At 35.7% G+C, this 26,216-nt stretch overlaps 1 protein-coding gene across 3 annotated transcripts in view; it reads right to left on the bottom strand.

The window, feature by feature from the left end:
• Positions 1 to 26,216, bottom strand: part of GPC5 (glypican 5) — a 710,259-nt gene that overhangs the window by 247,144 nt on the left and 436,899 nt on the right. The gene's annotated exons all lie outside the window — the stretch shown is intronic.

The following is a 26,216-nucleotide window of genomic DNA, read 5'->3' as shown; positions in this document are numbered from 1 at the left end:
AGTGTCAGAATAGCCGGGATGCTAGGGGGCATTACAAAAGCTTGGCAGTGGCTATCTATCACATTTTCCCATTGTTATTAATTGCCAGATTTTGAAAGTGAAAATTTCAAAATGTTGACAACAAAGAAGGCATTCCACTGTATATTAGCTGAATCCAACCTTTTTTACCTTCCCATTTCTTACCTTTCTTTCACAGCACAATTCTTGAAATAAAAGTCCACCAGACTATAAGGACAACTATTTGTTAAATTATTATTTATTGGCTCAGATGGTAAAGAATCTGCCTGCAATGCAAGAGACCTGGGTTTAATCCCTGGGTCGGGAAGATCCCCTGGAGAAGGAAATGGCAACCCACTCCAGTACTCTTGCCTGGAGAATCCCATGGATGGAGGAGCCTGGAGGGCTGCAGTCCATGGGGTCACAAAGAGTCAGATATGACTGAGTGACTAACACTTTTCACAGGCCCATTAAAATGGCCCAAATCAGGAGCAATGACAATGCCCAGTGGTGTGCGGATGTGGAGTCAGAAGAACTCTCAGATATTGCTTGTAGGAATGCAAAATAGTTCAGCCTCTTTCAAAGACAGTTTGGCTTTTCTTACAAAATTAAACATATACTTGCCATTTGATTTAGCAATCACAACCCTCGGAACTTCCCCTTAAAAGTTGAAAATGAATGTCCACACAAAACCTGCACTAGGATGTTTATAGCAGCTTTATTCATAGTTCCCAGAACCTGGAAGCTACCAAGATGTCCTTCAGTAGATGTACTGATAAACTATGGCACATACAAGCAAGGAATATCTTCACCGCTAAAAAGAAATGAGGGCTCTAGCCATGGAAACACATGAAGGAATCATAAATGTATATTACTAAGAAGCCCATCTGAAAAGGTTGTGTATTTTGTGATGCCAACTATGTGACACTCTGGAAAAAGTAAAATGGACAGTAAAAAGATCAGTGGTTGCCGGAAGGTATGGCCAGGGTTGGAATGAATGGGTGGAGCACAGAGGATTTTTAGGGCAGTGAAACTACTCTGAATGAAGCTGTGCAGAAGGATTCTTGTCATTGTACAGATTTCAAACATAAAATGCACACTACCAACTGTGAACCCCTACGGTAACCTCTGGGCTTTGCGTGATTATGATGCATCAATGTAGGTTCATCGGCCGTAACAAACGTGCCACAGTGGTGGGGTGTGGGTGGCACAGTGAGAATGAGGGAAGCTCTGCAAGTGAAAAAGGACAGAAGGGAAGTCCCTACACAGGCCTCTTAATTTTGCTGTGAACCTAAAATTGATTTTAAAAATCTTTTTAAAAATCCAAGTTCCCCTTTATCCTTCAGCTCGTGTCTATTCAGTTTAATCGAAAGATTAGTGCCAAAATATTTATTTACAATATCCACTGAATCTTCTAATTGCCAAAAGAACACTCCTAACTATACCTGATGATTGGTCTCTCTGCTGTGTTTGTCACTTCACTGATACACGTGCTCTCTCTTAGTTTCAGCACATTATTCTCTCCAGGTTCATCTCCTACAGCTCCTGCTGCTCTGCTTTGGAGATTCGGAGGTCATATCTTTGGCTTTCTGGATTTCTGATTCTACACACTCTCCCTGGGTGACCTCGTCCATGTTGTTTTCTCACCTCTCACTGTGACATTCAAATTCGTAACTTTGTCTCTCACTTCTCTCTTGAGAGTCTGACTCAGAATCCTTGACTGCCTGCTCATCTGATTAGAGCCAGCCTCCACTTTGCAGCAAAGGTGAATCTACTTTAGGGTGTGATGAGGATGGCATAATAATTCTCTAACTATACAAAAGTTATTAATATGAAACACTGTTGAACTGATTCAGACAGGTGCAAAAGTTAAATGGCAGAAGAAATTACACAAATTTAACAAGACACAACTCAAGGCAGTGTTCCACAGCTAAGTAAAGCAAGAAAGTCAACACACTTTGTTGGCTAGGGTCTCTTTGGGATCATTGACTGGAGATTTTGTTTCTTTCTCTTCCTTTTTTGTTAATTTAATGTTTCCCCTGTGGTCTAAAAGGCTAATGAAGCTTCAAAAGTTCCCACTGAGGTCCCAGACCGTAACTTATGCAGAAGAAGCTGGGTCATTAAGCTAAAGGTCTCTGGATGAGCATCTTCTTTAACAAGCAGAAAGGTGATCTTGACCTGTATTGTCATTCAGGGAGTAACTTTCCTGATTCCCAAGAAAAGAACCATAATTGAGTCTCCCACATGAAAGGCAATCAGGTCAAGACATTTTGGGTTAATTTTGCTTTTCTGTAGAATGGGATCTTGACAAAAACTTTCTTTTAAAACAGGGATTTCTAACAAATAGTAATTTTATTCAGTCATTTTATTTCTTAGAAATTCATGACAGATACAAACAAGGAAATCTTAAATTTGCCTCAGGAGTAAGAGAAATACATATATTTTACTTCAAATGTCAAATTATCATATACAATAGCCCTAATTTCTGATGTAACTATTAACAAGCCTTCAATTATTTAAAACTGCCAAACTATCCAAGTTTGCAAAATATGTGTGAAATTATTCCCAGAAACCAAACAATACAACTATTAAGGAAGCAGCTTTCTTTTTTATTTGAGATTAATAAAAATATTTTAAGCGGTAAATAAAATAGTTGGAATATAAATATTTTGTCCCAGTCCCTAAAGAGTCTAGAGTGTGAATAGAAATATGGTGGCATTATGAACACAAGAGTCTTTTCTAATATAACATAAGCCTCAAATATATTGAGTGATATTTAAAAACGCAATAAAATTTACCATAAGATTAAACTAAAGTGTTGTAATTAATGATTAAGAGCACCATACTTTTATAAATACATTTGTTATATCAAAAAGAAATGACTTGTGAATCATTCAGAATAATAAATTAATTAACAGTAATATAAAGGTATATAACTGGGGGAGAATATTTTTGCATGTATGTCCATAAATAAATCTGCAATGGCACCATATCAAAATGCAAGCTTCTGTTTCAGAAATAGCACAAGAAAATGTGCTATACTACAAATGAATTAAATATTCATAAATTTAATGTAAACCGGTAGGGAATGAAAACTAAAAAAATTAAGTGAAAAGGAATAGAGCTGAACTGTATAAAAAATAATGATTTCTGGAGAAATAACGTCTCCGATGTTGATGTAGTAATAAAAATGTAGTAATAACATCAATTTCTTATATCCCTATCAGTAATAATATCAATTTCCCATATAACAATATCATCATTCAATATTTTCAAATTACAACATTGAAAGAGTACTCCTTTATAACATTAAAGGAGTATTTACTTGATCAAAACTTTTCTAATGAGCATATTAACATTCAATATTTAAGTATACTTTTAGCAATTAGCATTTTTTTCCATCTGGCTTCCCCACCACCACTTCCCTGCCATCACTTTAAATGCCTTTGTTTTAATCTTTAAACTACAAAGCAGTATAACTATAGTAGGTTAAAGCATTAGTAAATGTTGTGCTGGAGGAATTTTATATCTAAAACATTTATATGATCAAAGTCTCATTTCCTCTGCTATAATAGATTTAAGCTAATTTTTTCCTTAACATAATTCTTTGTTTTTCTTAAAAGGCCAGTATATAAGTGTGTGTGTGTATATATATAGATACACTATATAGTATATATATATTCAAATTGTTGGGACTAATACTCAGGAAGAAACAGAACCAATGGGATGTAAATGGTAATGAAGAAATTTAGTTGTGTGTGTTTTTATTTTTTAACTATTTCTTTCATTAGTATTTCAAATGTATAGAAAACATACAAACATTCTAGTATACTTTTTAAACAAGATACAGTAATTATTTACATTTAGCTCCATCTGATTTTTGATTCTCATTCTGTCTCCCACATACACACACTTTAGTATATATTTCCTAAAAACAAGATAATTTTCTAATATAACTGCACAATGATGCTCAAAACCAGGACACTTAACATTAATATATAACTCTGTCCCAGTGACTTTTTCATATCTTGCCTTTGTCCCCAGTCCAGAATGGAATCCAGAAGCTTGTATTTAGCTGCCATATCTCTTTAGTCCACTTTGATCTGGAAGGCAGTGTTTCTAGAATCCCCCTCAAGTTGAGTTCAACTGTTATTTTATCACGGTTAGAGAAATGTCCTTATGGCAAGAACGTTAGAGAAGTCTGTGCACCTCTTGGGCTTCCTAGGTGGCTCTGATGGTAGACAATCCGCCTGCAATGCAGGAGACCTGGGTTTGATCCCTGGGTTGGGAAGATACCCTAGAAAAGAAAATGGCTACCCACTCCAGTATTCTTGCCTGGAAAAGTCCATGGACACAGGAGCCTGGCAGGATACAGGCCATGGGGTTGCAAAGAGTAGGACATGACTGAGTGACTAATACTCTCTTTCACTTTGGTACATCAGGAGGCACATGATGTCACTTTATTCCAGTGTTGATAATAATAATGTTGATGATTGGATTAAAGTGTTTTACTTTGTATTTATCCAGTAAAACTCACATTTGTTTATTATGTAATTAGAAGTCTGACACTATGTCAATATGATGCTTCTCATCAAAACCTTACCTACTACTTTTAGCAAAAACTGATAATTCTTGACTTAATTATTACTCTGATAGCTACAAAATAGTGATTTTCTAATCTCTTCATTTAGTCAGCATTTATCTGTTGATATTTTGTTGCAGGGCTTTCCTTGTTGCTCAGTTGTAAGGAATCTGCCTGTCAATGCTACAGACGTGAGTTTGATTACTGGGCTGGGAAGATCCCATGGAGATAGAAATGGCTATGTACTCCAGTATGTTTGCCTAAGAAATTCCATTGACAGAGGAGCCTTACAGTTCATGGGGTCACAAAAGAGTCAGATACGACTTACTGAGTATAAAACAACATTCTACTTCAAGAAAGTCATTCATTCTTACCTATTTATCCATTCATTTATGCATTTATATCAGTTTGGATTCATAGATTCTCATTTTATTAAACAATTTTATCTTTTACTGTACATTTTTGTTTCTGATATTCTAATTATGCTAGATTTGTCCATTTGGAGCCTCTTCAATCTGGATCATGGCTGCTGTTAATATGTCCCTATTATTATTTGAGAAATTCTTTACACACCTTCTAACACAGGGAAAGTGTTGCCTGGGAAATCCCATGGACGGAGGAGCCTGTTGGGTTAGAGTCCATGGAGTCACAAAAGAGTCAGACATGACTTAGTGACTAAACAACAACAACTTTATAAGATATTCTAGGCTTATCCTTACTTTCACTGTCCAGACTCTGGAATCCTCCATTTCCCCAAGGATCTCTGGTTATCTTGACTGGAGAATTTGGCAATAGATACAGTAATTGATATTGATGTGATATGGCTTCTACATATTCAACAGAGCTAGACACTGTATGTATGTGTGTGTCTACCTAAGTATCATGAATGTATCTGTTCATCTATCTATATTGAAAAGCCATGAAATAACATTTATAATCTTAAATTCAATACAATAAAACAAAGGTCATTTTAGTATTATCACATTAGTATTACAATATATAACAGCTGGGAACTGGCTCCCATTATCCTCAATGTATATTTATTTTATCAATCCTAAAATATCAGAATATGTTTCTAAAATTGCTAACATGTGGCACTGCCAACAGATAAATCATATTCATTTTGTTCAATATTTGTTTATAGTTACTGATCGTGTGTGTAATGGGATAGGGGACTTTGGTAAGTGGTTACATACAGTGAAATGCACAAATCTTACATGTATCATTCTGTGAGTTTTAGCAAACATAAACTCCCATAATTCATACTCCTATCAAGATATAGAACACTACCACCACTCTAGAAACTTCACTTGCCCACTTTCCACCAAGAACCAGTGTTCTGGTGTTTCCATGTCCAGTTCTAACTGTTGCTTCCTGACCTCCATACAAATTTCTCAAGAGGCAGATCAGGTGGTCTGGTATTCCCATCTCTTTCAGAATTTTCCACGGTTTATTGTGATTCACACAGTCAAAGGCTTTGGCATAGTCAATAAAGCAGAAATAGATGTTTTTCTGGAACTCTCTTGCTTTTTCTATGATCCAGCAGATGTTGGCAATTTGATCTCTGGTTCCTCTGCCTTTTCTAAAACCAGCTTGAACATCAGGAAGTTCACGCTTCACATATTGCTGAAGCCTGGCTTGAAGAATTTTGAGCATTACTTTACTAGAGTGAGATGAATGCAATTGTGTGGTAGTTTGAGCATTCTTTGGCATTGCCTTTCTTTGGGATTGGAATGAAAGCCGACCTTTTCCAGTCCTGTGGCCACTGCTGAGTTTTCCGAATTTGCTGGCATATTGAGTGCAGCACTTTCACAGCATCATCTTTCAGGATTTGAAATAGCTCCACTGGAATTCCATGACCTCCACCAGCTTTGTTCATAATGATGCTTTCTAAGGCCCACTTGACTTCACATTCCAGGATGTCTGGCTCTAGGTGAATGATCACACCATTGTGTTTATCTTGGTCGTGAAGATCTTTTTTGTACAGTTCTTCTGTGTATTCTTCCCACCTCTTCTTAATATTTTCTGCTTCTGTTATGTCCGTACTATTTCTGTCCTTTATCGAGCCCATCTTTGCATGAAATGTTCCTTGGTATCTCTAATTTTTTTGAAACGATCTCTAGTCTTTCCCATTCTGTTGTTTTCCTCTATTTCTTTGCACTGATCGCTGAGGAAAGCTTTCTTATATCTTCTTGCTATCTTTGGAACTCTGCATTCAGATGCTTATATTCCACGTTCAAGGTCAGGAGGGGTGGTGGTGAGGAGATACCCCTCGTCCAAGGTAAGGAGCAGCGGCTGCCCTTTGCTGGAGCAGCCGTGAAGTGATACCCCCATGTCCAAGGTAAGAGAAACCCAAGTAAGACAGTAGGTGTTGCAAGAGGGCATCAGAGGGCAGACACACTGAAACCATATTTCCATTACTCTTGGGTAAATATATAATGGTATAATTGCCAAGTGAATGAGGAGTATTATTTATAACTCTATGAGAAAATGTCAAAACACAACCCATAGTGATTATACCATTTTAAATGTCAATCAGAATGTATGAGTTAATCCACATACATACTCAGCAACAACTGATTCGGTTAAGTCCTTTTTCAGTTGAGTTATTAAAATGTGTGAAATAGTATCTCATTATGGTTTTGATTTACATCTCCCTGATGACTAATAATTTTGAGCCACTTTTATGTGCTAATTGACCATTCATATATCTTCCTGTCGGGAGCCGCTTTAGGCATTACTGACAAAATGGAGGCTCGGCCCCAGACCCCTCTCCTCATTCTGCAGGCACGGTCCCGGATGAAGGAGTTAGGCCTTGTTATTCTGACTTGTCTTTTCCTCTCCTCTGCTGAGTTGACTGAAAAGGAATATTAAGGTGCTTATTGTTCTTGAGAGGAGCATGAGAAGGCACAAAGCCTTCAGCAGCTGTGCTCAGAGAATAATTCATAAAGTTAATCACTGACATTTGTTTAAGGACTTTTACAAAAGAGTGTTCCAGGATGAGCACATAGGCTGTAGCTTGAGGCCATGGGAGGGATTGCTATCTGAAGCCTATTTGTGAGGAGAATGTTTACAGCAAAGGAGTTTACTGAATTTAGGGCTTAGAAATAATTAAAATAGTTAGAAGTTGAAGATTTAAGGAATGTTGTAAAGTTAGCATATTTTACTATAGCTTATAGAAGTTAGGAATTTTGAGAGACACTATAGCTAGAAGCCTTTTTAAGAGATAGTGAGCTCAGGATGTTAGGGGCAAACAGGATTTAGGAAGGTAAGTAGTAAACTGATGTAGCATGAGTTACAATGTAATCACAAGTTAACTATAGGACACATTAGAGGAGGTAGATAATAGATGATGAGGCTGATTCCCAGAGAATCACTAAAGCAGGAACTCTGTTTGAAGAGCAACAATGATTTATGGACATAATAAATCTGGGTGAGGGGGAACTGAAAATGTCAAACCTCTGACCTAATGCTTTTGTAAAAGTATAAAAGAAAATCTTAAACTTGAAATAAATAGGCAGTCCAAGAAAACTAAGAGGCTGTCTCATTGCCGACACCGTTCATCTCTTCAGGTTGAATCCCTGACTGCTGGAGCTGGACTCCTGCATCTTCCTTTGTGACATAAGTGTGTATTCAAATTCTTAGCCACTCTGTTGGATTGTCTTCTTTCACAATTAATTCACAGGCCTTCCTTTTATAGTGTAGATAAAAGACTTTTGTCCAATATAATTTTTATACATATTTATCCCAGTGTGTGACTTGTACCCATTTTATGTTTTTTTAAATAAATATACATTAACTTTTGATGCAACTTAAGAAGTTTAATGGCATTTTTAGCAAATAGCAAATTTTAATAGCACTTTAAAAAGCTACAGCTATTGTTTTCTGTGCCCTAAGTCAAGAAGATATAAATCTGTATTCATTTAAAAGTTGTACAAATTTTGCTTATATTTAAGTTGGAGAAGGAAATGGCAACCCACTCCAGAACTCTTGCCTGGAAAATCCCATGGACATAGAAGCCTGGTAGACTATAGTCCATTGGATCGCAAAGAGTCGGACACAACTGAGTGACTTCACTTTCTATGATCCATCCATGAATTGATTTTTATGGATGGTCTGATACATACATACATGCACACAAGAATACATACTCAACTGAACATTTTTAAAACCATCTGCTGACAGTACTTTTACTTACCAATTGGATTGCTTTAGCAACTTTGTTGAACATTAATTGACCTTACTCTTTTGTTTCAGTGATCTACTCATCTAATTTAATGCCAATTCCATATGTATGGTATATTATAGCTTTAATTTAAATATCGATGTAAGATAGTGAAAGCCTTGCAATCATAAGCATTGTTTTCAATATTTTTGGTTACTCTATGTCCTTTATATGTTCATATAGATTTTTAAATCAATTTGTCTTTTCCGTAAAACAGACTGTTGAGATTTTGATTTGTATTGCACAGAATCCTGACATTCATTTGGCAGAGCATTGACATCTTAACAACATTGTTAAAATCTATAGACATGGTATTTTTTTCCAGTTATTTAGATATATTTTACTGGTTATAGAATTCTTATTAGCAGGTATGATTTTTTAAAATATTTTAAAAATATAATTTCATTGTCTTTTTCTTATACTGTTTCTGAAAAAAAATTCTTGTTATCTAGTTCCTTTCAAAATTGTTTATTCCTGTTTAGTTTTTGAACAGTTTGCTCTGATACCTTTAGGTCATTAAATATTCTTTATATCATGCTTTGAGAGTGCTGATCTAATTTATTCTTGAATTTATTTGATTTCACCAAATTCAGAAATCCCTGTATGTTATTTATTCAAATAAATTTTTTGCTCCATATTTTTTCCTGTTCTTCTGCATTTCCAATTATATGTTTGGCAAACTGCGTCTCACAGGTTTCTGAGTTTTGGTATTTTGTATTTTTTTTTTCTTTAATCATTCTCTTTCCTTAGGTAAAGACAATTGCTATTGATTTAAATTCAAATTTACTTACTCCTTCCAATCTCTCTCCAATAGTGTTAAAATCATCCTAGAAAATGCTTAATTTTAGATATTTTATTTTGAATCCTACAGTTTCCATTTTGTGTTCTTGATACATAGATAGCTAGGAAGATATTATTTCATATCTGTTTTCTCAATAGAAACATATTTTCCTTTAGGTCCTTGGGCATATTTAATGTGGCTACTTCAGGGTCTTACACGCTAACTATAACATGTGTACATCTCAAGTTTATGAGTTCTTTAATACAACCTGTCTTTTGTTTTGACTCTAAGTCCAATTTCTCATTTTCCTTGCCCTATATGTCATTTTTAAAACTAAAATTTGTGGATATATTATAAACTTAGATTATATTGTTTTCCTCTAAAGAACATTTTTAGGTATGGCTAGCAGTTATTCTCAGGACTGACTCCAAGCACTGTCTCCCATACCACAGACAACAGCTAAGCTTCACTCAGTTCTAGCTTTCAAGCTGTTTGTTGTGCTAGGAAATCTGGAGTAACCCTCATCAAGTACAGTTCAGGAATTAGTCAAACATTTAAGGAGATTTCATATGTGGATTTGAGGTTTCTTTCCTCTGTGGTTGCCTCCCTTACTGGCTTGCCCTCTTACTTTCAGACCTCTCTTGTACTTTCAAACCTCAATATCTGAGTCTTCAGTCTTGGATTTGGCTTGAGTTCTAGCCATCTGGTGTCATGTGAGCTGGGAGTGTCCTCTGACAGAAAGCCTCATAAGTATAAATGTCACCCAGCACAATTATCTTCCTTTAAGGGTCAAATCCCCACAAGCCTCTCAGCTTTCCTTTCATTATTTTCCTATGCCTGTTTTTATATTTTTCTAAGTTTATAATCTTTAGTTCCAGCTTTGCTGCTATTCCTGGAATTGTAACCAAGTCGTTCCTTTTTTTATATGTCATTATAAGGTATTATGATTCAAATATTTTCAGTCTATAAAAACTGCCAGTTCTTTTTCTTACTCTGCCAGGAATAGTGTTATGACTGAAGCGACTTAGCAGCAGCAGCTACACTATACATACACACACACCTTGACACCATGCACAAGTATATAACTTTATTTAATCCTGAAAATAACATGGGGGATAAGCACATGTATCCCACTTACATTGCAGAAAGCAATACTGGGAGATATTGCTGCTTAGGCAAGTTCAAAAAGTTCAGTACAGTAAAATCAATCCCAGTCATATCACATTCTATTACTATTCATTCTCCACCCCCGTTTCAAGAATATACATCTGAAATCTATAATCTGAAAATGTTAACACCTTGATGAGTACCAATTGAACAGTATAACTTAGTGGTTAAGGTCATAGGCTTGAGAATCAGAAAAACTTGGTTTTTAATCCTGCCTTATCACCTACTATCTTTCACTTCACTATCACCTACTATATTTAGGTAATGAAAAAAATCCATGAAAGGAAAATCATATTAATAACATAAAACTGCTGTGAGGATTAAATGTGATATATCATGTGGACTAGCTAATGATATAACTATTAGAGTTTTATTCTAAGATACCAAGAATTTAATCTTGCAAAAGAATTTTTAAAAAACTGTGTTGCAATATATGTATATCAGACTTGATCTATCACAGCTGGATAAGTAATCCCTATAAAATACAAAATGAGAAGAAAGGGAATGAAAATTTACTGGAGCTGTACTATATGCCTAACACCAAGATAGAAATTTTAAAATATATTATTATATTTTATATTCACAGCACACTGTAAAGTAAATATGACTTTACTTTTCACAAATAAAAAGATTTAAAACTTAGAAAACTTAATTTATGCATCAACATAAACCATTATCTCAGATACTATTAGAGCCTTAGTCTGCCTAACACATTTCACTTCCCCATGTTACAAATTTGAACTATAGTGAGTGCTGTGAGTGAGTGGTGAGTACCGAGTCTTATGAAAATGAAAATAATTAAAACATAGTCTGTTCTTTAAATGCATTCTGAACTTCCTTTCCTCAGTCTCCTACTTCCTTCAACTAACTGTCCTAATTTTCTTTCTTCAAAATTTCATGCCAATGTAATTCAACTATAACTTGATCCTGCTATATTTCTCTGTATTGATTTATTTCAGTCTTATTGGATCAGTGCCAAAATGTAGTTTTATGTTCTTCAAAAACCTTTTACATAGTACATAATCACATTTTATACTGTTTTAGGTGTTGAGAAAGTGAATTAGACTTATACAGTCTTATTCGTTTTCTCTAAAGATTTTAACTGCATTGATTTTATTAACTCTCATATGATCACTTACTATTTTACCCAGCTAATGCATTCTGTCCTACCCATGTTTCCAACAGTTCTGAAGAATGGTCTCCATTAGAACACTGCAGAAGGGCCACCATATTGATACTTCAAAGTGGTTCAGCCATTAGAAAAATGGTCTTAAGAACAGGAAAATAAATGTCAGATAGTATATGCAAGATTGTAAACATTAGTTCTGGAGATACTGAAAGGACTGATTCAACAGAAATGAAACAGCAATAAAGGGGGTGGAGACAGGGTTACATATAATGATAATAGATGAAGGGTGATTATGACACTGGATTCCACTCAGCATTCATTCTTTTTATACTAAAAATGGTTTTACTCAATTTATGACACTTTGTACAGCTTAAGTAGTAATTTTTAAGAGATTAAATAAAAGATTAGGAAGAAAAATGAACCATCCATCTCAACTTGCAGAAAGTAAAAAAGATACAAAGAAGATTACATCACAGATCAGAAATGAGAAGAAATGAATTTGATTCTCAGCTTTGCCTCTAACATTTAAGGATATTACTTAACAATTATTTTACCAAGAGAATCATCTGTTTTTTACACTCTTTTTGAAAAGTGTTCCCTAATTTAGGATTGGTTATCACAAAACATATTTGTGAAGCATCAGACAAAAAGGACATATTTTTTTAATGAGTTTTACATGCAGCCAAAGGCTGTGACAAGAGCCCCTCTCTAATCTTTGTTATCTCTGCACGATAGTCATTTCCGTGTACTGGCAGTTCAGCAGACTGCAGCACACCATATGAAGTTTGTGACAAGATGCAGAAAAAGAGTTGGGTGATAGAAAACATTTCCTTAGCTCTCACTTTTTCATAACTCAGTGACTTATAACTTGTGTTAAGTGCTGCTTCAACTAACACATAGTTTGTTGTTTTGTTATATTTTTTTTCTTATTTTTCTACCATTATCTCCTTAAAATACTGACTCCAATCTCTACATTAGTTTGGTAGATGTCAGAAATTAATATTAAGGAAATTTTATTCTTGTTTAAATAACTAACTATGATGCTTGTAAGTGCTAGGAATTCTAAGAAAACCTAACAAACATAGGAGAATATATGAAGCTGGAAAAGATCTCTGATTGAATCTATGTATCCTAACATGAAGTTTCTAAAATTTGTTATAAAGAAAGAGGTCCACCTAGTCTTAGGGTGAGAATCAGGTAATTCTGATAAAAGTGGGTGTGGGAACATTAAGGGCTTGAGGTACTTGTGATTATCATTTTCATTCCCCTTAACAATATTTTTTTCTCTTTTACGTGATCACCATTTAACAGGAATATTTGTGATAGTTCAGAGAATCAGTATTTGAAGTAATGCCTGAGATCAACTGTCTGGTATTCCTTAGCACTTGCATGGCCTTTGGCAAGTTTCCCGAGATCTCTGTTCCTCAGTTCAAGTGCTATCAAGATAGTCAAATGCTGTCTTAAAGGGCTGCTCCAAGGAATAAATGAGATAATATATGTAATGGCTAGAACAGGGCTGGGATAATATCAATTACTCGATATATTTGTTACTAGGTAGACTTTCTCTGTGGAGAAGGAAATGGCAACCCACTCCAGTATTCTTGCCTGGAGACTCCCAGGGACGGGGCATCCTGGTGGGCTGCCATCTATGGGGTCGCACAGAGTCGGACATGACTGAAGCGACTTAGCAGCAGCAGCAGCAGACTTTCTCTGAAGATTGGGAAAATTAACAATGAGCGAGAAAAATACTGTTTATACTATAACCCCTACTTCTACTGTCTTTTTGTATCTTCTTCTCAAACAAATCCAACAAGCCCCAGTTCAAATCTATCACTTACAACAAGTTTTTCACTTTTCTGACTTCTAAAATATTTATTATACAATCTGTTTTAGAAAGAGGCCACATACTACTTTATGCCATGTTAAAAATATTTTATATAGGTATCATTTGTCTCCAATACATTTTTAACATTCTTATGAGGAAAAGTTTCTTATATTGGTTTTGTACTTTTAGACTTTCTTGGGAAAAAAATTAATTCTCTGCTGGATCTCTGTCCACACTTCTGAGTATAACCGAATCGGTAGAACACGGACTGGGATTTCATAAATGTCTTTCTCAAACCACAAATGAAGAGTGAGTGTATAGTCTCCAGACATACTAACATTAGAAGTCACTCATGTCACAGTCAACCACAAGGCATCGGTCATAATTTCAACTACTTTATAGCACCTGAATCCCTGATTCATTTATCAATAAAAGATGGACAGAGAGTGAAACTTAGATGTCAATGAATTTCAACTGACTTTTTATTTTTGGAGGAGTTGGGGAGGATGAAATTTAATTTGCTTCACTTTCTTCTGAAATCATGCATATAGAAAAGAGACAAGTTGTGGATGAGATGAGAAGTAAAATATTAAACATCATACTTGAATACACTATATGGATATTGCTAGGGAGGCAAGTTATATAAACTTTAGAAATACAAATAGTATTAAAAGCCCACATAAAATCTCTTTTTGTTTACTAGGAAAAAATAGAGAACCTCACAACTAAAGAAAAATATTTCCTAATGAGAGTATATGATAAATTATATCTTGATTTTTAATTCCAATATTTTTTGTATATTTAAAAACTTAAGACCAGTTCCCACTAGTAAGCCACAAAGGCAAAAATCTCATAAACATATTAACAAATTGATTTCAGTAGAGTACATATGTAATGTCTAAGTTGAATTTAGTCTAAGAATGGAGATTAGTTAGTATTAATTAGTATAGTTAATCATATTGATAGACTAGAAGAAATCATATGGTCATAATAATACATTAAGAAAATCCATTTGATAAAATTCAATATTCATCCATTTCAAAAATTCTTAGCAAACTAAGCAAAGAAGAGAACTTTATTTGACATTAGATATGCAAAATCTACAGAAAATTTCACATTCATGGATGAATAACTATAACTAGCATCTTGATTTTGGAATCAAGACAAAAAGAATCATTACTTTCACTTATTATTTAAAATTATAGGAAGTTCTAGACAATTCAGCAAGGTAAGAAAAATAAATAAAATGCATAAGGATTGGAAAGGAAGGGGAAAAATGACCCTTTCACTGGTAATACCATTATACACAAAATAACTTACAGGTACATTTGTAGAATTAATTAAGGAGTTCTACCAGGTTGCTAGATAGAAAACTGGCATGATAATAAATTACATTTATACTTACCAGCAACAGTAAGGAAAATAAAATTTTAATACATTATAATAACATCACTTAATATCAATTTTAAGACATCATCCAAGAAAATTATAAATTTAACTGAGAAACATTAAAGATACTAAAGAGTTAATCAACCAAGATATATACCATGTTCATCACTTTAAAGTTGAAATATGTGAATGCAATGTAAGTACACTCAAAATCCCCATAAATTTGGTAGAATTTGACAAGCTGATTTAAAATACATATGGAATTTCAAGTATCCAAACACTCGAAGAAGAACAAGGTTCAAGAAGACATATACAGACTTCTTATAAAGATCTACTAATTAGCACACTATGGTATTCACAAGAGGACAGACACTTGGACCAAGGAAATAAGATATAAACTTCAGAAACAGACCATTCATTTATGGATATCTGATAAATGAGATATTTAGTACTACAGGGTAGTGGAGAAAAACAGACTATGCAGAAAATTGTTTGGAGTCCAAGTGAAAATCCATTGAAATAAAAAATAAAATAAATGGAACTTACATGGCCCTGGGTATAAAATTCATGTCAAGGTGCACCTTTATGTGAAATACATATCCATAATATTTTGAGAAAAAATTTTTGAGAGTAATATCTTTATTTCCCCAGGGTAAGGACTAATTTCTAAATCACAAAGCACTAATCATAAAGTAAATGACAGATAAATTCTACTGTACAAAAATCATGAATACCTATGCATCAAAATTCACCACTAAGACAGTGAAAATGAAAATCACAGTATGGGAGATTTTTTCAATATAATTAAAGAAGGACCAGAAAAAACAAACAACAAAAACAACCATAAAAACTCCTACAAGTATTAAGAAAATGACAAGACAACCTAGATGAAAAGTGGGCACTTCACAGAGAGGGAATACAAATAACCAGAAGCCATTAGTAATGAGGGAAATGTTAATTAAAGCAAGCAAGAGTCCACTATAAACTGACTGCACAAAACTTTTAAAGTCTAACAATACAAATGTTAGTGAGGGTGTGGACAACAAGAAGTCTCATTGCATAGGGTGAGAGGATAAATCGGGACAACCATAGTAAAATGTCACATGGAATTATCTAGTAAATTTGAGAGTATGGAAAACTTATGATCCAGCAATTTCACTCCTCTGAATACATTGCAGAGATACATGTGCTTATGTGACAGTATATATCATAATCAGTGGCTAACTCATGTCTGAATCTTTTGCACCCCGTGGCCTGTAACTCGCCAAGCTCCTCTGTCCATGGGATTTCCCAGGCAAGAATACAGGAGTGGGTTGCCATTACCCACTTCAGGGGATCTTCAAAACCCAGGGATGAACCCAGGCCACCTGCATTAGTTGGTGGATACTTACCACTGGCTTTCCAGGTGGCACTAGTGGTAAAGAACCCACCCGCCAATGCATTAGATGTAAAAGAAGTGGAAGCGGAAGTGAAAGTCGCTCAGTCATATCTGACTCTTTGCGACCCCATGGACTGGATCCTCCAAGCCAGAATACTGGAGTGGGTAGACATTCCCTTCTCCAGCAGATCTTCCCAACCCAGGGATCAAACCCAAGTCTCTCACATTGCAGGCGGATTCTTTACCAGCTGAACCACCAGGGAAGCCCAGATGTAAGAGAGGTGGGGTCAATCCCTAGGTTAGGTAGATCCCTGGAGGAGGGCACGGCAATCTACTCCAGTATTCTTGCCTGGAGAATCCCATGGACAGAGAAGCCTGGTGGACTACTTTCCATAGGGTTGCAAAGAGTCGAACAACACTGAAGGGACTTAGCCCAGTACTTTACCACTTAGCCACCAGGGAAGCCCCAACAGTATATATATAAGACATATATTAATATATACAAGGACAGCTCTTTGACAGCATTGCTCTTAATAGCCCTGATGTGGAAACACCCAAATGTCTATCAGCAGAAGAGATGAAAAAACTGTGTTATAGTCATAAAATATTCACAATTAAAGTGATAAACTGCAGCTGTACATATTAAAATAGATGGAACTTACAAACATAATTTGGAGCATCAGATGTCAGAACACACACCGAAAAATACACAGAGTATGATACTATTCAAAAACAGACAAAACTTTGTTATTTGCATATATAGATGAAAATATATTTATTTTAAAATGCAAGGGAATGATTCTCAGTAAAGTCAAGAATATTAGTTACAGCTGGGAAAATGGAGAGGGTTTGTAATCTGGCAAGAGGCCCATGTTTCTTGAAAAAGATGTTTCTACAATACTAGCAAAATTCTACATCTGATTTGATGGTGTTTACATGAAGTTTACTTCATATGAACTCATTATACTGCACATATATGTTTCATGCTATGTGTCATGTTTAAGGATATATATAAATAATTCTTTTTATATAATTGTAGCTATGATCACATTTATGTAAATTTATGTAAAATTATTAGGATAATTGTAACAACATCAATATATAAATATCATTATTCAAAATAAATAGAAAGATTGAGTGTAGCTGCTATGTGTATCAGTGAAATCTGAAGCAATATTTGTCCCACCGTAATTTGTTGAAAGTGAATATGGCCCAGAATTTGGGCTATACAGGCCCACTGGACATACTAGGACACAACAGTGAACAAATAAAAAATTTACAGATCTCAGGAAAAAGCAATATGTGCCTTGTCTTCAAATCTTGTTCCAACAACTGCTATTTAGAATAAAAAATAATTTCCTTATGTCATATATCAATTGTGGTTGGTAACAGTGTCCCCCAGATACTAATTTCCACTACAAGACTGCACAACTTATTCCAGTAGCATACCCCAATAATTCAGTTACTCAAACACCCTTTCAGTTGAAATTTCTCTTAATGATTCATAAGCCACAAAAGTAGAAGTAAAAAATGAAATATTAGTACTCTGGCTAGGATTATCAACACATAAATTCAATCACATATCTGTTAAAAAAAAAAAAAAGTAAACTACTTACATAATCCAGAAAGGAAACTAATCAAAAGAAAATTTTGAAAAATATATCCATAAGAAGTTCTTTATCACATAAAGTATAGGAAATAGAAAAAATAGGGTAGCTACAGAATTTTATTTTGTGTAACCTAGAACTGACACTGATTACTGTAAGTTCAATTACTTGTGGTCCTCTTTAGTTTAATTAAATGTTTCCAAAAAATATGTTAAAGCCTTCCATCGGGACTTTTATCAATCTCTTTTCTCCTCTAAAATACTTTTTAAAAAATGAACACAATTACTATAGAATCCATCGGGTTGTATTTGATTTTTCACTGTTTTTCTTTTTTCAAAAAAATTAATATCATCTTCCTACACATCATTTTCCTATTCCAAAAACTGGCATTGTGGTTTCCTAAGCTGCTGCAGCTGCTGCTGCTAAGTCGCTTCAGTCGTGTCCGACTCTGTGAGACCCCACAGACGGCAGCCAACCAGGCTCCCCTGTCCTGACACTTAACAGGTTGTTCTAGCAAAGAACTCGCATACTTCATTGTGATTTTATTCCATCTGGTGCAATGGTGCCATCTACAGGCGTGACTGTGCATTTTCATCTGTATGCCTAAAGATACAACAATGTATTTAGTGAGGCTATTAAATATTAACATTTTGAGATAAGTTACCAGACAAAAGGGAATAGGTTTAATGTGGACCTTCCTTAAAAATGCTTAAAATCAAGATAAAATTCAAAATCAGCACATGTAGAATAATTTGAACTGAATTAATTCCTAAATTGTGTGAGTTGATTTTTCAAAACAACAAATTTTACACCAGTGACATAGGAGAAAAAAAAGAGGTAAGTGCTGAGTACCCTTACTCCATCTTTTCTCTTCTTGCCACACCTCCTCTCCTTATGAGGCAAGTATTAACTGAGCCACATTCAAACTAGTTTCCTCAGGCCACACTGTTGACGTGTGTGGTGGGGAAAAGATTCAGATCTGTGATCTCTGACCTCAAGGCTAACCTTCTTTCCTTTCTACCACAGTCATAAGTCTCAAGGGAAATCCTCCCACAGCTTCAAATAATGGTGAGAGGGTCTGGCACCCCCCTGCTTTTCTAAGATAGCTCACATAAAGTGTCTTCTGTGTAGCTTTAAAATATGCATTATTACCCACCAACTGCTGGGCTCCGTTGCACCGGATGTTTTTCTTGCAAAGATACACTATAAATAAAAATTGTAATAAAGTACGATCCAGGAAACAGCTGGTTCCTGGGATGAAGGCAAACAAATGACTAAGCAGTTAATTATATACCCCTTGATTTCAACGCTGGGTGAATTCACCCTTTCTAGAGAGAATAGGAACATTCAATGAGTAACCCCAACTGACAGTATCTTTTCATGCCTGAAACTAAACTAAATACTTTTCATACTCCTCCAATCCATGCTGTCTAGTCACAGCTTCCCTATCATGGGAAGGAAGAAATATCTTGAAAGGAAACATAATTCCCTACAATTCTCCCATCATTCATCAAGGCTTTCCTTGCATATGCATGCATTCAGTCAACAAATACTTCCCAGTACCCACCTTGTGCCATAGGCAGAGGACACATAAGTTTGAACAAAACAGTCCTTACCCACAAAGAACTTACAGTAGTAGAAGGGTTAAGCGTGGGAGACAGTACAGTCAGACATAAATAAATTACACATTGTAAGTTATCATTAAATATTTATTAAATAAAGTCCTTTGTGGTTAAGAAAGGGGCTTCCCTGGTGGCTCAGACAACCAAGACTGCCTGCAGTATAGGAAACCCAGGTTCAATCCCTGGGTCGGGAAGTTCCCCTGAAGGGAATGGCAACCCACTCCAGTATTCCTGCTTGGAATATTCCATGGACAAAGGAGCCTGTGGGCTAGAGTCCATGGGGTCACAAAGAGTCAGACATGACTGAATGACTAACACTTTATACACTTTTCTGGCTAACTTAGCCCTTATTGACCCCTCCTCTGATCTGTCTGATGTCCAGAGCGCTTACACTGTGTAACACTGTCTGGCCAGGTAGGCTTCTGGAGGGAATGGGCAGTGGTTTATCCACCTTTGCTATCCTGATATAATCTGGGAAGGACCTGACCCAACAACTACTTCACTAAATGCTGGTTGCAATAGAAGAAGTAAGAGGGAGGGGTCGGATGAGAGAAGAAGGAAAAAGTCTAGGAAGTGAAAGAACAAAAGAAGGAGAAGAAAGGGGGCATCTCATTTGAGCTATTCTTTACTTTAGAAAAAATAAAGCATTTCTCACTTGTGAAAAAATAACAATAATAATAATCTTTTCTACCTCAGTGGAACCTGAGTAGAAAACCAGAAATCGCGGCAGAGGTAAGTGAGAACTCTGGTCCCCTGCAAGGAGTGGGAGAGCTGCTGAAGGCAGAGTCCTGTGGGAACAACAGCAGGAGGGCGCTTCACATCCTGCCTCCATATTTTCATTACCACGGGTCCCAGGATTTAGGTGCCTTAGGTCAGCACACGGCCTGTGATTCCTTCTATATATATATATATATATATATATATATTTTTTTTTTTTTTTTTTGTGGAAAGGATACTATAAAAATGGGAGTATTAGAAGAATTCAAGGAAAGAAAGGGACACAGGAGAATAAGGAGTCATGTTGCTTGTTCTCACTGATCCACCAAGAGCAATGCAAGCTCTGGGCTGTTGTGGTTTCTCCCTTGAATGGGTAGCTTCTCTAGTTATTCTATCGCACACTCTTTTCTGCTGGTCTTTTTAAACTAGTGTTGAAGACAATTAGGATAATAAAGATGCAAGTCATGTCTATGATGTTCTTGAAATCTTCCAAATGCTGACATGGAAAGCAGCAGACCCCAGGTGTTTGCCATCCTCATATATCGTGGCATTCTGTCAACAGATAAAGTGACAGCAGGATACCAGCTATTAAAAACAATTGCATCCCAACAAGAACTTGAGAACAAATTCCAATATTACATTTGTAAAATACTGATTAAGGTGTCAGGCTCCTTGTCCCATATACTGTGTTGAAACTGAATTTACAAAGTCTGTAAGTGGGAGATTAGTAGATACGGATATGGATCTATATATACAGAGACATAAAGAGAAACATATAAATACAGTCATGTATGTGATAGAATGTCAAGAACACGCTAGGTATCCATGAAAGCTATATTAAACCTTTCAGCTAAGGTTTCAAAACCTAAATTAAAATTGATAGGATTTAACTCTTGGCAGGAGCAGGTATTTTAAATGCTAAATTAACTGAGTATCAAAAAATGCACTACTTATTTTTAAATGAATCTTGATTCCTAAATTAATTAGGTTATTTCTAATCCAAAATGTCTTACTTTCACACGAGGAGGAGTTACTGGAAGAAATTTGAATAGGATCAGTGCCTGGCACCTTTTCTAAATGCCCCGCTTTGTATCCAAGACTTGGCAAACCTCATCTGCCCCTTCCTCCCCACTCTACCATCCCAGAGATGAAAAACATGTGTGAGGACCCTTCTGATCCTGACCCTATGTGCTCCTGGATCACCCAGGACTAACATCATCTTGCACCAACCACCTACTAAAGAATATGATGCTGTTCTGTGAAAGTTTTTTACTTCAGTGAGGTCTGAAAGTTCTCGCTGTCACGCTAAACAAGAGTTTGAGACTTGGCAGCCCAATGTGCGGTTGCCTCTGTACCACAGCAGCTGAAATCTTGGCAGTCAGTCAAAAGCTAATGAAAATTTCAAAGGTACAAAGCTCTTCTCACAGCGCTGGAGAAGCGAGAGAGCTTTCAGCAGGATCATAACAGGTGCATCAAAGTAATCCAAAAGGAAAAAAATAAAAAGTGGCTTCTTGGACCCCAAAAAAAAAAAAAAAAACTTAAAAACTGTAAAAATTAATATATACACAATAAATCCTGTTTTTTATATATGTTAAAAAACTCCTTTCAATATTCAGCATGTAATTGTAAGATAATCAAAACAGATCTGCATGAACTTTAAGAAGTCATAAGTATCAGATTTTTTTTTCAGAATTAAAGAACAAATGCACATGTCTATAGCTTGAAATGCCTCACTTTGGAATTTCTGCTGGAAATCACAGAAATGTAGCAGCTATACAACACTTTGGTCTTAAACTACACAAGGTGTAATTTTAACAAGCAAAACATATGTGAGAAACAAGGATTGTGGACTTCATTTAAGCTCTGTATTTCCTGACACCAATCCAAAGAGATCAAGATATTTTATACCAATATACTCTTGGCAACTGGGAAGAACTAATACAAGCAAGAGCTCTCTGATTTTCCAACTCCTGTTTCTCCATTTCTGCTACTGGAGTTTACATTATTCTAAAAATTAAGTCAGTGGTGATACAGGACTAACAAAAATCAAGAAAGCCATTCTCTCTCTGCTGGTGGATAGGATAGGAATGCTGAAACAGGGCAATAAGGAAGTACAGAAGAGGAACTCAAACCACATGGCAACCTGTGGGATACTGGACAATATACCAAACAAAAATGGAAGAAATGCAAGATTAGAGCATGACAAATCAGAACTTAACGTTGATTCTCAGTCTCTATTTCCCCACTTGGAAAACATAAGGATACTTGTGTGCATGATGTTGTGTGCAACTCTGTGACCCCATGGACTGCAGCCTGCCAGGCTCCTCTGTCCATGGGATTCTCCAGGCCAGAATACTGGAGTGGGTAGCCTTTCCCTTCTCCAGGGGATCTTCCCAACCCAGGGAAGACAGTCATACATTGCTAACATCTTCTTAACCCTTAAATCCTAACCCAGATCTCCGCCATTGCAGGCAGATTCTTTACCAGCTGAGCCACAAGGGAAGCCCAATAAACTCTAAAGCAACAGCATTTTTATACTGACAACTTGGACTTCTCCAAGCATTATTTGGAGCCTATGCTAGTTCATTTCATCTCACGTAGAACGTTCACAATGTTTTCTTCATTGGAAGTACAAATCTTTTCAATTTAACACATAAAGCCAGCTTTCAGGTGCTGCGCTTCTGCCTTATTCAATCTGTCTGCTCCGTCCTGTTTCACTAGACTCAGCAGACCGCCTGGGAGCTTCGGCTCTGGCTCATTACACAGCAGCTCCACACCGTGGCTACGCTGAGAAAACGCTTGCGAGTGAAAGCAGCTGTGTGTACTTAGACGTTTGCTGTGATGCAGTAACATCACTGAGGAAAGAGGATGTTAGCAACGTATGACTGTCTTCTATATATGGCTTCGAGCGCATAGAACAACATTGGACGCTTCCATTTAGAGCAGAATTATTTAACACAGTCTTTTTTTCAGTGGATCGTAATAATGATTTTGTTTTGACCACAGCAGCATTGTTTATTCGAGGCAATTTGTACCAGAGACATAAATGACCGACAATCACTACAAGAAGCAATCTCTCAAAAAATACTTTAAATATAAAGTTGCTTTGTATTTATGATATTAGGTTATAAAACTAAAGTAGATAGTAAGTGCATGAATTTTGTAACCACATAGTTATGGAATTTATAGAAATAACACTGGCTTTGTGGTCAGATTTGGGTTCAAGTCTAGTCTAAGCTTAGCCATTGACTGGCTTCGATAGGCAGGTAAAAGTACAATCCAGAAACAAGGGAAATGAAATGACTAGTTCTGAGACCACTTAGGAATCAAAGGTAAAAAAAAAAAAAAAAGCAGCAGCAGCAGTAGAAACAAAATTGCTGGTACTTCTTGAATTATTTCCTAAAGTATAATGCTGCTTTATTAATTAATATTTGATTGAAGGCATTCGCAGTCATTTACCTAAAACAGAAATCCTTTCATTGCAATGCATCTTCTATACATATGTGTGTGTGTGTGTGTGTCCATTTCCTTTATTGACAAGTTTGTGTTACTTATTAATTTATTACGTAACCTTCTCTTTTCACTTTGGATAAAAAGTATAGGATTTGAAAAGGAGATTTAGGGTTGTCATAAATCTGTTCAGATAATGTTTATGTGTATTTATATTATGTCAAAAAAGTAAAAGTATTGCTTCTCAAACTTAGTGGCCAAATCTTGGATGCTTTTTGAAAATGAAGATAACTGGGTCAATTTTCAATGACTATGAATAATTAGGTTTTAGAGGAGGACCTAGAAATCTGTATTCTTAAACTCTAGGTATATCTGATATTAGTTGGTCTCCAAGCAGGCTTGGAGAAGCACTGACTTATTAGCAAAAATATACTTCGCTTTGAACACTTGAAAAACATGCATTGAATTTATTGAAACTCTATTATAAATATTCCCACAAAAACATTGCAAATATAAGCTTTGATGTAATGTAAAATTCTGATCATTGGTAATGCTGATAATATCGCTAAGTTAATTAGTTCATTTGCTTGGTTTCTTTCTCCCCACGTGTGCATGCTCAGTCCCTTCAGTCTTGTCTGACTCTTTGTGACCCTATGGACTATAGCCCACAAGGCTCCTCTTGTCCATGGGATTCTCCATGCAAGAATACTGGAGTGGGTTGCCATGCTCTCCTCCAGGGGATTTTCCTGATCCAAAAACTGAACCCGCATCTCCTGTGTTGCAGGCAGACTCTTTACCCACTGAGCCACCTGAGAAGCCCTTCTTTCTCCCCACTTCCTACCAAATTGTGTATATATACCAACTTAAAAAAAAAGAAAAAACATTATATTTCCATCCCCTATTCCCACTAAATAATATATGTAAAGCTCCTAGATAATTTTTAGTTAAAATTTCTACAGGATTTTCTTGTGCTCAATGGAAACCAGGCATTTAAAAACAAACAAACAAAGGAAGCACTATTTTGGTCTACTTCTAAAATTTACTACTTAGTCTTGGAGAAGTAACTCAGCTTGTCTGAGCTTCATTTCCTGTTCTGTAAAAGTGGGAAAATACATCACAGGATTATTTTAAGGATCCCAAAAGTAATTAATGGTAAAGGTCTTTAAAACAATAAAGAAGTGTTGCAAGACTGAGGCATTATCCCCTGTTATGCACTTCCTTGAATCATGCTATTTAAGAATTAATTTTTGGTTGTTTTAATGTAAAACTTAAAGATAAAATGAAATTGAACATAGTGAAATTAAATTAAAAATTAAAAACAGAAACTTATTTCTCCTAATATATGGAAAAAACAATTCACTAAAGAGGAAATACACTTGTCAATGACTCATACAAGGCAAAATATGCAATTTAAACTTCACTAAGTATTTCTCCATATATTAGTAAAAAGAACCTTAGTCCACTTTTGAAGAACAAAATTTTAATGAATTCTCATCTTCAGTTGCAAAGCTGAACAAAAAACTATGGTACTTAATACAAGAAGAAGATTCCTGGAAACCCTCTGCCACCTAGTATACAAAAGTCATCCTCGGGATCCTTACTCTAATTGGTCTACATGCTTGTCTTCAGAGAATTATCTTTGAGTGTGTCCAGGTCAGATATGAAGTTATAATTTGGAGTGGGAATAATACACATACAGCATTTTCTAAAGAGCATCCAGCCTGAGAATCAATATAGCATTTCATTTTCATTTTAGCAGCACTGTAAATTAAAGTCCCATTTATAAGTGTTTTAATATAGCTCTAAGGGACTCTTGGGCACGTTTTAGTCTTTCATTAATATACGCCTCTTGTGTGTTGCAAGATACATGTGAACTGAATAAGTCCCTTCGACCGTTCAAAGTGCTAATTAATGATCCAATAAAGCAAAGCCTAGGGTATCTTAACGGCAGCAAAATACAACTCTTTAATTTGGAAAATAAAATATTAAATTATCCCTTCCAATAGCTCTTAAGCAAATGCATAAAATAAGTATCAAGGGATTAAAGGAAATCACAAAGATTCTTTAACCATATATTTACATGTAGAATATTCCCCTGCTGTCCATTTTCAGCCTTAGAGTTAAATACTGTCAGCTCAGATTTGCATGGGGGTGGAGGGTAGACCACGAGGGTGGCAGTGAAGGAGTTTGTAAAGTTGTACTATTAAAATATTTTAGAAAGTAAAGAGGCAACCATATCACATCCTCTCTCATGGCCCTACTAATTTTTGAGCCACCCACTTTTCTGACAGTTTGCTAAAGGCAGAAGAGAGAGAAAAAGACAGTGAAGGCTATGCTTTGCCATGTG

Source organism: Bubalus kerabau, chromosome 12 (assembly GCF_029407905.1).
Source record: "Bubalus kerabau isolate K-KA32 ecotype Philippines breed swamp buffalo chromosome 12, PCC_UOA_SB_1v2, whole genome shotgun sequence".
NCBI lineage: Eukaryota > Metazoa > Chordata > Mammalia > Artiodactyla > Bovidae > Bubalus > Bubalus kerabau.
The sequence above is the reverse complement of the archived record's forward strand: the minus strand, read 5'-3'. Positions and strand labels throughout refer to the sequence as shown.